The sequence below is a fragment of the Pteronotus mesoamericanus genome, unplaced genomic scaffold (assembly GCF_021234165.1).
Source record: "Pteronotus mesoamericanus isolate MK-2021 breed Mesoamerican mustached bat unplaced genomic scaffold, CSHL_Meso_final contig_50, whole genome shotgun sequence".
Lineage (NCBI taxonomy): Eukaryota > Metazoa > Chordata > Mammalia > Chiroptera > Mormoopidae > Pteronotus > Pteronotus mesoamericanus.
Window position 1 is genome coordinate 3,908,835 of NW_026555186.1, and position 12,461 is coordinate 3,921,295.

Consider the following 12,461-nt stretch of genomic DNA (forward strand, 5'->3'; position numbering starts at 1 on the left):
CAAGAATACAGAAACATGTGAACACTTTACTTAATAATAAAATTGATGCCTGTATAATAACCATCAATTACTTAGATATTTTCATCCTTTCTCATCTGTCCATACTGTTGTCAGGAGGCAGTGCTCCATTAATATTTTCATGTCTCTCCATAGTTGATGCTTTCTGAGGAAGCATCACACAAAGACATGTAACCTGATCTAACACAGATACACTATCTGCACAGAAACTGTTAGTGGAGCCACTTCTTAGTGACTTTGAAATTGCGCACTCTCATCCACCATGCTGTTTTTTTGGATGCAGACAATGTGGAGTGGAGGTATGAACAGGAGTCCCAGCCTTTCACCAATTAGATTGCATCTTTGATGCTGATGGGGTTTTCTGCGGTGACCTTAGGTTAACAGAATGAAAGACGGTGATGCCCTTCTCTCCAACACATCATACATAATTTTGGAAAACAAAATAATCTCTAGGCCTACCAGGGAACAAGGCTGCCCTATGGGCTTTCTACCTTACTTCTTCTCTCCACTCCATCATTTCTTTTTCTTAGAACTTTGCTGACCAGTTAGAGGAGGAAATAAAAAGAAAGAAGATAAAGGGGAAGGAGGAGAGAGGGGACAGTGGGAGGGTAGAGAGAAGAAATGATATCAGGCATATAAGAGGGGATTTATTAATAATACAAACAATAATAGTAATAATAGAATAATGTGATTTTATGTACAACTTTATGCCAATTTTTTTGAAAATCTATGTAAAATTAAAGCACTTCTTGAGACATAATTTACTAATACTGAAACAGTCTGGGTAGTTCTATATCAGTTATTTGTATGGAAAATAATACAGTAATTAATAAATTATAATACAAGAATAAATTCTGTGTTTTGTATGCTCACAACTAAAAACCTACTTTTGCCCCACCCTGCATAATAGAATCCTTCATTTAGGCCTCTCCATAAAGAAAACTCCAGGATCAGATGGACAAAGTAGTAAATTTTCAAAACTTTCAGGAAAGAAATAGTATGGTCTTATACCAACTTTTTCCAGAAAATACAGAAAAAGAGTATATTTTCTGATTTATTTTATGAGATAAAGTTAAGCTTGATTCTAAAACCTATAAAGAATATTACAGGAAAGACAACTGTAGGCTAATAATATGAAAATAGACACCATTATTCAATACAAAATAACAAATAGGATTTCATAATGTATAAAGCAAAAAATGTTATTTACTTTCAGAAAGCAAACTTTAACTACTCAAAATTAATTATCATAACTAGTTAAATTATTGTTTTAACAAGTAAAGTATATATACCAACATTCAACACCTAACATCCCACTAAGTGGTGAGATATTGAATGTTTTCTATATGATATCACTATAAAAATAAATACGTTCATTATTTCAACTTCTACAAACATTTACAAGTTCTTAGCTGGTGTGATATGAAAAAATGGATTCAAGATTGCAAAGAAAAAAGTAAAACTGTCTTTTATTCTAAGAGAGAACTGATGATATAAATATATTTTACATCACAAATTATTAATTTAATAAATTAATTTAGGAAGTTATCGGAATGAAGTTTAACAGTTCAACTAAAAAATGGTAGAAACTAAGGAACTGCATGGGTAATTTAAACCCTATGTATTTTAGGGCCACCGATTGCATTTGTATAACCATTTAACAAGACAGATCAAACTAGACATTAAAATCTGCATTTTTTTTTGTTTGTACATGACACATAAATCATACTGATTTAGGAAAAAATAGACCTAAATACAGTATGTTAACTTTACCTGTAGTTTCAAAAACTGCTAAGGAGTACCATTATTTGAATGTAGGGAATGGGTAGATGGAGTTGAAGCAACATTTCTTTATGGTTAATGTTTGTTGGTTTTTAAATTAAGTCCTCAAAATTTATTTGTAAGTTGACCTATTTTCCCATAAATAAATTAAAAATATTTTTCCATGAAACCAATCCTAAGGAAGATTAACACTGTTTAGTTCAACAAATATTTATTGGACTCCCTGCAAGGCACCAGGTGAGGGTCTAAGAGCCAGAAATGTTACAGTTGACCCTGGAACAACGCAGAGGTCAGTAGCGCTGATGTTTCATGCACTTGAAAATCTGCATGTGTATAATTAGAATGGGCCCAGTGCACACATAGACTCTCTGCCACAGAGTTGACCTTTTAACAACAAACATATGAACTGCAGAGGTAAATTGAAAAAAAATCTGCATGCAAATGGACCAGTGTAGTTCAAACTATTATTGTTTAAGGGTTAACTGTACAATGAATATAAGACAGAATACTGTTCTCAGAGATTTACAAGGTAACAAGCCAGAATGTATACATTATTTTTAAGATGATTTTTATTATGGTAAGAATACTTAACATGAGAGCTAACTTTCTTAATACATTTATAAGTGCACAATACAGTACTGATAAATATAGGCACTAAAATAAATGGCAGATTTCTGGAAGCTATTCATAGTTGTGTAACTGAAACTTTACACCCATTGAAAACAGCTCCCAATTTCCTGTGCTTGTACGCTCTGCTGGACAATTTTAGATATTTCTTGTAGTCTTATACACTATTTGTCTTTCTATGATTAGCTTATATTTTAAAGCTGAATAATATTCAATGTGTGTGTGTGTGCATGTACGTGTATATATATTATCTATTCATCTGTCAAAGGACATTTAGGGTGTTTTCATATGTTTTACTAATTATAATAATGCAACATAAATTAGCATAAATAATGTAGACAGAAATTACCTCACTTACATCATTAATCCTCTTGTACCCTCTCAACCTTCGTTCTGAGGTAGAAGACTCTCAGAGGTTCTAGGACACTTACCTCCATAATTACATGCATATGCCATATGACACTATAGCACCAACTTCCCCACCTGACCAACATACACTCTTCGTTTTCCCCTACCTTACCGTTTCAGGAGTCAAGAGGTGTAGGGTCAGGCGTCAAGGCTACACTCTGGCAGTGGGTAGCAGACCTCAGCTGCAGCAGCTCCAACGCTCAGATTTGGCTTGTACCCTCCCAATTCCCGTTTTTCAAAGAAAAGCCAGGTCTTCAATGTGCAAGGAGGTTCGGGCGGGGGCGGGGGGGGGGATTTGAAATCGCTCAATGCATTGTTTACTATTACATTTCATCAGAAATTTCATTACCTTTGGCTCACTTTTCTTGTAAAACTATAACTAATTTAATCACTCTTGATCTTGCCCTCTTTTGAGATAATACCTGGAGAAATAATAATTATTATAATAATAGTAATAATAATAATAATAGTAATAGCATTAACTAATATTTATTAAACATTATCTATGTACCCTGCACTGGGCCAAACTCTAAAGATTTATTAATTCATCTCACTGATGAAATGACTGAGGCACAGAGGTTTCTTTGTTTCCTAAGCCACAGAACAATTAATTTGGGACCTGGAGCGGATCCTGAATCTCCTGACTCTAAAGCCAAATCTCCTAAATGCAATATTCTAAGTTTTTTCCACTTCAATATATGTTTTTTTTAAAATATTGAGTCTCATCTTGTTAGGTATTTTCACCAACTACAAGAATGATCATAGTATTTTTTGTTTTTTATCTCTATTAATATTAATTAGATTGAGGGACTTTATAAAATGGAAAACAGAGGAAAGAAAGAGAAAGGGAAAGACAGTGAAAGGGAGAGAAAATAAATCTAAAGAAAGCTCTTTCACAGCAGAATGCTTCTGAAATATAAAAGAAAAGACAGGATAAAAATAACAACTTTGAATTCTCGATGAAGAGATTGACTCTGACAAGGATCGTCCATTAATGCTAAAATAATTGGGGAAAGTTGATGGGAAGAGGCCAGAGGTCTAGAGGTCTGGAGCATCCACACCGGCTATCACTTCGTATTTATCAAAGTAAAGAGGTACTTTTGTAATGGAGAGTTTTCACAGAAACCATCCAAATCAAGTGATTCCATTGGGTAAGTTTACAATATTTACCTATTTAACCATGCAATAAAAAAATTAACAATACAAGTTCTATTGTATTCTTGAAAAAGTTGAATCAAATCAAGTGGAAGAAATTAGACATATCCCAGTAGTGGAAGATACTAGTAAACAAGTAGTCCAGATTATTCAAACATGTCAACGATCCAAAACAAAACAAGGGGAGGAAATCACTCTGATTAAAAAGATTAAAGGAACACAAAACTCAGTTGCAATATATGATTCTTGATTGAGCCCTCAACTTTTTAAAAACAATACATGAAATATATTTGAGGGAAATTTGATTATAGACTATAAATTGTATAATATTACCATATCAGTAAAAAATGTTTAAGATATAATAACCTTATAGTGGTAACGAAGCACAATGCCCTTGTTCTTAGTAACTAAATGCTGAAATATTTGTAAGCAAAGGGTCATGATGATTGCAACTTAATTGTAAATAATTTAGAGAATAAAACTTTCATATATATTCACACACACATATACATATATATGTGTGCAGAGACAGAAAGGGGAAATGAAATGAATGAAGAAATATATTAACAACAGGTGTACAGTATATTAGACATTATTATATAATTATTTCAAATTTTCTGTATGTCCAAATGTTTCCAGGATAAGGTGGAATAAAAGAAGTTATACATGTATTAAAGCACATTGTAGCATCTCACTATTCAATATTGAAATCTCCAACACTCTGTGCTCAGGATAATTGGAAAAGTACAAGTAGTGCCAGGATGCACTTACTAAAGAACAACAACAAAGAAAAAAAATCAACCATTTGAAGTCTTTCTTTTTCAGTTGTGATGGTATTTAATAAATAGGCAATAAATATTTTATAAAACCATATGTTTAGATGAGTGTTTAAAATTACATGGACATTTTGCTTATCTCCTTTTTCTTCATTAGCTGTCTCAAGGATTTTCATTATTTTCCTCTTTCATTATTTATCTTAAGGATTTATTTTTTTCTCCTTTGGCAAGATAGGTTTGCTTTTTTTACACCTCTGAAACCTGTTGTCCTCACAGGATTTCAAATTCAGTATTTCCTTTTTTTCTGGAAAGCTATCGTAACTATTACATGTAGCTAAATGGAAAAGCAGGGTAAAATTCAAAGTTACGGAAAACATTTCCTGATTTATAATGGCAACAATGAAGCTTTGAAAGTGGTCTATTTTAGTGCTCTTGACTTCAATAGCTCTCATAGTGGATGGTGTTTAGTTAAAAGTCAGGCCAGAGAATAAAGCCTCAAAGAATTTGTATTCATACAAACTTATTTTCAGTATTACTATATTCAGGGAATGTATGTTAATGTGTAGGCGTACATAAATGTATGTGTAATGTAAAATGTGCCTTTCAGGGGAATACAATAAACAGATTTTTTTTTAGCTCTGTATTTGTTATCCTGTACTTGTATATGAAAAGTAAATGCTCCAATGCTGCTGGTGGGAGATTGGCAGACTGTGCTTCTAAATCAGAGGCAATAGTGTCATAGAGATAAGGGGCTCTTAACATCTACAATTAAAGAATTGGCAGGCATTTTATATTTATTTAAAGGTGTCACCTGCAATCTGGGTGATAGGAAAACATATTAGTTATGAAAAATATTTTTATGATAGAATAAAAAATTTCGATCAGAGGAATTACTTATTTACAAGAATACCTTACGTAGAAAGCATTGAAATACAGTAGAATGAAAGCTATCTGGAGTCTTGTATCTGTTTTCCATTGCTGATTAATTAACAAAATTACCACAAACTTAGAAGCTTAAGACAATATAAATACATTAACAGAGTTCCCAAGAGTTTAGATTCCAGGCATTGGTTAGCTCGATTCTCTCTCACAGGTCTCACTAGCCCGAAATCAAGGTATCAGAGAAGGGTCGGAATTTCATTTTGGGCTCAGGACCTTCAAACTTCCAAAAAAAGTTTTCCAGTCTATTAATTCAATATCGAAACTATCCATCCAATACAGAGTTTGGGGGGAAAAAGGGTACTTTCTGACACAGATTCTCAAAATTGTATCTTCCCATTCTTCTAAGGAAGCTCTTGGAAAGAGGGAACAGCAAATGAAGATATGCTATTCATGAAACAGAAAATAAAAAACTTTGGAAATGGAAGTAATGGCAAGTCCTTATGTGCCGTTTTACAACAGGCCTGGGGAGAGGTTAGATCTTCAGTAAAATAAATGGCACTAATTGAATACCTAGGCCTCTTGACCATTTAGTGAGCATGCTGATGTTCTTATATCTGTTGGAACATTTAAGAAATTTAAAATTGGAACCATAATAATGTAACTACAAGAAAAGGATATTATAAACTTCAGGAATAGTTTTTTAAGTTGCATAAGAAAGAAAACTTCCTGGGCTAGCAGTAAATAATAGTCAAATATTCACAATAATAGTATCACTGATTATTGATTTAATCAAAGATGGCTGATATAACACTATTTCAATAAGAGGAGGAGGTAGAAGATTACTAAAGAGTTAAATCTTTATTATCACAGTGAGTTAATTAATAATGCTCAAAATCAATAAACTGTGAAATGACTCTAAAGCATACATTTAGAAAAATGGGGGAAATACCAAAAGAAAAAGAAAAAGTATGCATGAGTGATTGTTTCAGAGAAGCAAGTCTGGGAGTTAAAATGTGCTCACTTAAAATAAGGCCATTTTTATAACTTTTAATACCATTTAATGTTTATAATATGTGCATTTATTAATTTGATTAACAATTAGGAACAACACTATTTTTTAAGATGACTATTAAGAATGAAAATTATTTCAGAAAGTCCATTAGTTAATTAATATTTTATGTAGCATAGATTTCTTCGTTCAGCAACCGGTTACTGAATTCCCATTATATGCGCATCATAATGCTAACCTTTGTAGATACAAAGATAAATAAATGAAATATGTATCAGGTTCTCCTTAACCTTAAAGATAATCATTTTCTGTATTGTTGTTTGCTCATTTTATATCCATCTATTGTTTTCCTCACTTTGGATCTCTAGCTCTGCACTAAGAGAAAATATTTATCACGAAGCAATATAAAATTCACACATAAAGAGCAATCATCACCTTGCCTTCATCAGAAAAGTTTTGAAATTTCAAAGGTAATAAGTATTAATTAGTCCAGCAAGCTGGCTTTAGAAAGATAAATCTGTGACCAGAGCAGCTAAATTAATGAGATTAAGAATACATAGCTAGTTTGTCACTGAGAACACTTTTGATCATCTAGTGGAAAATATCTATTTCCTTAGTATCAGGACACAACTCTTGTTAGAATGACCATATTAACATGACGAGTAAATGTGCTCATACATGTGACATCACTTAGCCCTTACATTTAAAAAATAAAGCCATTTTTAATATACAGTAATATGATACAAGGTAATATTATTTCATAATTCATGTTGGTAATAATAAAACGTCGATTATTGAATATTTTGTCAAAGGAATTCACATCATTTCTAATTTATTGCATTGAAAAAAAGCAGACAATTTTTAAAAATCACTAATTGACAATTCCAGCAAATATTTTAGGTTTATGGTTGAGTCAAAGTTAATAATCAACTTATTTGAAAACATACCTTTTCATTTATCTGTACATAAATGTTTTCATTTCCCCTCCAAATATTGTGGGTATAAGGGAAATACATAAAAAATAACCGGTTACTGAAATAAATAAAAATTTTCACAACATATTTTTGTATTTAGGGGGACAGCAATTACAAATATCATAATTAACAAATGCACTGTTTATTTCGCATAAATACAATAAATGGTTTGAACACCTTATTGCATCGTAAGCAGTGGAAGAAATTATAATGAATTTATGGCAACATACCAGTTGGGGCGCTATAGTAATACAAAATATGATTTGTTTGGTGATCTGTTGACCCTTAAACTATCCAAAAGTTCATTGAATTTAAACAATATAGAATTCACTCCAAACCAATTAGTTTATTACAAATTAATGGCTCAAGATCTCTATTCTATTTGTAACAATTTTAAAATGTGAAACAATATGATCAAAGATAGCAAGGCAGACACAGTTTTGCAGGAAAATACAACTGTTATTATACAACTGAGAACTAATATTTGTCTTTCATTCTGTAATTTTTGAGAAACTTCTGTAAAATCCTCTTTCCACCTCCTTCCTTCTCTCTTTGTGTTTGCCCTTTTAGAGGTCGCTTGTAAATGCCTAATGAAACTTAGGATATTTCTGTTCTCTTTACAATTTATATAGGCTAATTTTACATAGAAATACAGAATAAAATTAAAGCACAGTGAGAAGGTACTTAAATTGCTGACCTTCATTGTCTTTACTCCATGTTGTCGGTCATAGTCTCCCTACTGAGCTGCATAATCTGAGGTTCATTTTTATGCCATAATTTCTATGCTATCAAATTGAAACCCTCTCAGATGGTAAGCCCATCACTACACGCACCATGTGGTGATAGTTTCAATGGACTCTGAAGTCAGTTTGGATGTGAAAAATGTTCCCCCATCTAGTAACTGTATCACCTGATGCTTGTTTGACAGCTCTGGGTCTCAGCATAACCATCTGTAAATTGTAAAAGCAAATATAGTATTCAGGGGTTGGTGGGTTTTGAATAGGCGGGACACGGGACTTTTTAGAGCAGTGAAAATACGTTGTATGATACTATGATGATAGATACAAGTCATTTTACATTTGTTCAAATCCATAGAAAATAAAACATCAGGAGTGAACGCTAATGTGAACTGAGGCCTTTGGGTGACAGTAATGTGTCAATGCAGTTTCATCAATTGTAATAAATGTGCCGCTCTGGTGGGGAGCGCTGTTGATGGGGGAGGCTATGCCTGGGTGGAGCAGTGGGCATGTGGGAAAGCTCTGGCCTGCCCTCTTAATTTTGCTGTGAAGCTAAAACATCTCTAAAAAATAAAGGTCATAAAATACATTATAAAATATAGCATTGTCTTTAAAAAGAATAAATGAACAGCACCTGCCCCATGAGGTTGTTATAAGAATTAAAATAAGATTTTGCATAAAAGTAAAATATTATAACAATCTCTGAAACTGTATGAGTAGGTGCAATCTTATTCTTACTACATTAAAATTAGCAACACTTCTCAAGCTCACACAGAACATTCTCCAAGATAGTTCTGTTAGGTCACACAAAAAAAGTCCCAACAGTTTTAAGACAATCTTAAACCCTTCCAAAAAATAGAAGGAACACTTTCAAACTCATTCTATGAGGCCAGCGTCACCCCGATACCAAAACCAGGACAAACACCACAAGAAAAGTACAGGCCAAAAATATAACCAGAGACATTGAAATAAAGAACAAAGTGACAATACCCAGAAGCGAGGAGGAAATGGGACAATGGGGGGAAAAGGGGAAGGGTCATCAAGGAACATGTATAAAGGACCCATGTACCAAGCCAAAAGGCAGTAGGATTCAGGATGGGAGGCGAGGGGTAGGTGGTGGCGGGGAAATGGAGACAACTGTGCTTGAGCAACAATAAATGTTTTTTTTAATTTTTTTAAAAGTACAGGCCAACATCTATGATAAAAATAGATGCAAAATTCCTCAATAAAATACCAGCAAATACAACATACCAAAAAGATTCTACACATGACACAGTGGGATTTACCCTGGAATGACAATCAAGGCTGTATGAAGAAAGGACTAGATGGCTGAGTTTGGGAAGTCCGACGTCACGCAGTCCACGTTGCTCCTCCCCAGCACTCCCCCCGGCGATGTTCCCTGTACGCTCCAACAGGCTGTGACCTCGCTGGCTCTGTCTTCTAGTGTTTTCATTATAACCAAGTTATCATTCATATAGGTCACTGAAAAGAGAATGGAAGCTGGTCTGAGGTAATTAGTCACACTGGCATGGAGGCTAAATCTCCTTTTTTCTATTATATATTGAAATTCGTCTGTCTTATATGTTGAAATACAGAAAGTCAATTATTGTATTACTAAAAGCTTACAGTAAATAGGTGTTGACTTAATAATAGAAAAACAAACATGTGGGAATACATTTCACTTCCTCTGAGTCCTTACTATTCTCAAAGCATGTGAAGGAGGCATGAAAGAATGCAACTGGGATCTTCCAATTGCGGAGAGATAAAACACAACATTCCACATTTCTCTCTCTCAAAGTACTGCTCACTGTATAGGACAATGCTTATATATTATACTGGCTCCATAATCCTTTTCTAGAATCACCAGTTAAAAAATGCTACTTCTTTTCACATACCGAATTGTATTACAGCAATTATGATATCACAGATACAGTGTCATAATCATCAGTTTAATCAATTTGCAAGTGATTATAATAAGACTAATACACATGGCAGGAAGGATTACCTTCATAATCCAAGACACTCAAATTTCCTTTTTACTAAAAGAGCTTCTTTTTAAATGCATTATTTTATTTCAATTTATTCTATAGTCTCAAAATTAACAACGGTGAAAAAAAAATACAACTTGTTATTTCAGAGACTTATTCAAACACACCCAAACCTTCCCATTTCTTAAAAACCAGATTCCAAGTCTTCTTTCTGGCATGTGAAAAAACTAAAAATAGGGTGTAAGTATTTCTAAGAATCCCTTCACATAGCAATCCAGGTATCTTTAATGACATGCACGATGAAGGCAAGTGGACCACAAGGAAGACAGAGCAGCTCTTATATTTCCACTTAGATTCCTGCATGCCTCTCTCTAAAATAAGATGCACTGTGCCATTCAAAAATTAACTTGAACATAACCTTTAACATGGCTGATCCCTACCCTCAATCTACCTCCTGACATTGCAGGATAATTGCTGAAACTCCACCTCACAGGTTAGAGCAGCTACATGAATTTAAGGTGCCATTTCTTGATATTAAAGCAGTCTTTAGGTCAAATGTATATAATAGCTTCACCTTTCAAGAAAAAAAAAACATTTTTTCTTTTATAGACTAAGTAACAGTGCTGACCTTATTCACATAATAAAATGTCACCCTGTCACATAAGCTTGCAAACATTCCAAAACTAGCTCATTAGCAAATAAGGATGCCAAAAGAATAACTTTTTAATGTCAGTAAATACATTTAATATCCTTCTGATAATTTGTGAAAAGCAGCATAATTATCAGAGCTATATATCTTTCTCTGTAGGAAAAGAAAAAAAATTCAAAACAAAGTTATATTTAAAACATAAAGCAAATCAATGATTCTTCTTTCTCCCAATACGACAGATTTTTAATGAGTCTCTAAACCTTAAGTGACCTGGTTACACAGACTCTACTGCTATATAATGAGAATGAAAAGGTAGTAAAAAATGTTAGCAATACAATTTCTGATTCAATCCTATGCCTCCAAATTACCTCAGAAATACTTCTCCCTACTCAAGTCTACACACACACATACGTTCACACATCGAAGCACTGAAGACAGAAGTGTTGAAAGAAAAAAAAATCAGCATGTCCAAATGACATCGATTTTGTTTACTATTAACTTTGAAACATGTCGGGCACATCAGTGAGAAAGTGCTGAACTGTATGTATACACTATGGCAACTGTCCAGTTCATCAAGTTTTCCAAATACCCACATGTGATTACACTGTTTTGTGTTGTTTTTTTTTAAGCTGTGGTTAAGTAGAAATTGACACTATAAACAGATTTTATTTATTAAAGTAAATAAATATAGTTGTAAAATCATATAATGCAATAAGTAGTTGAAACCTTCCTAAATGAAGCAATACTTTAGTAATCTTTGAGAATCATTTGAAGTAAATTAAATAGAGATGAAGATTGGAGAAACTACTCCATAAATAAGAAACTGCACAATGTATACAAGGAGACATGGAAAAATACAGAATCTGCAAGGAAAAATGAATGATACTTTTCAACATATGTTTGAAGAATTTTATCAGTCTAGACTGAAATAATGCAAATAGCCATTATTTCTATACTTTTTAAGGGTCAAGATCATTTTTCCTAAGATTTTGAAGAGCATGAAAAATAACCATACCAAGGAGAGTAACTTATGAAAACAATAGTAACATTGTGTATATCGAACAAATAATCCAAATGAAAGATAAATTAGTTTATTGTTTGGCAGATACACATATCTCACTGCATATAGTGTTATAAATCATTTAGAAATACATTATAGATTTGTATGACTGCTAGGAGACAGACATATTTGACATTCAATATGATAAATGTTAAAAGACTTAAGAGTAAATGCCTGCATAAAGTTTCTAGGTTAAACAGTGATAGGATTAGAACAAAGCTCTTATATAGTAATAATCCTCATGTGTTTTAACAGCTCCAGTGACCCCAAGCAGAAGTAGGTAGTTGTGACTTACATGAAATACGTAAGTGGCTCCACTCACTTTTCTACTTTCTAGCAACTTCCCTATATTCTGTTGTCTAAGATTCTAGACCTTCTAAAATCTCCTCAAGGAAT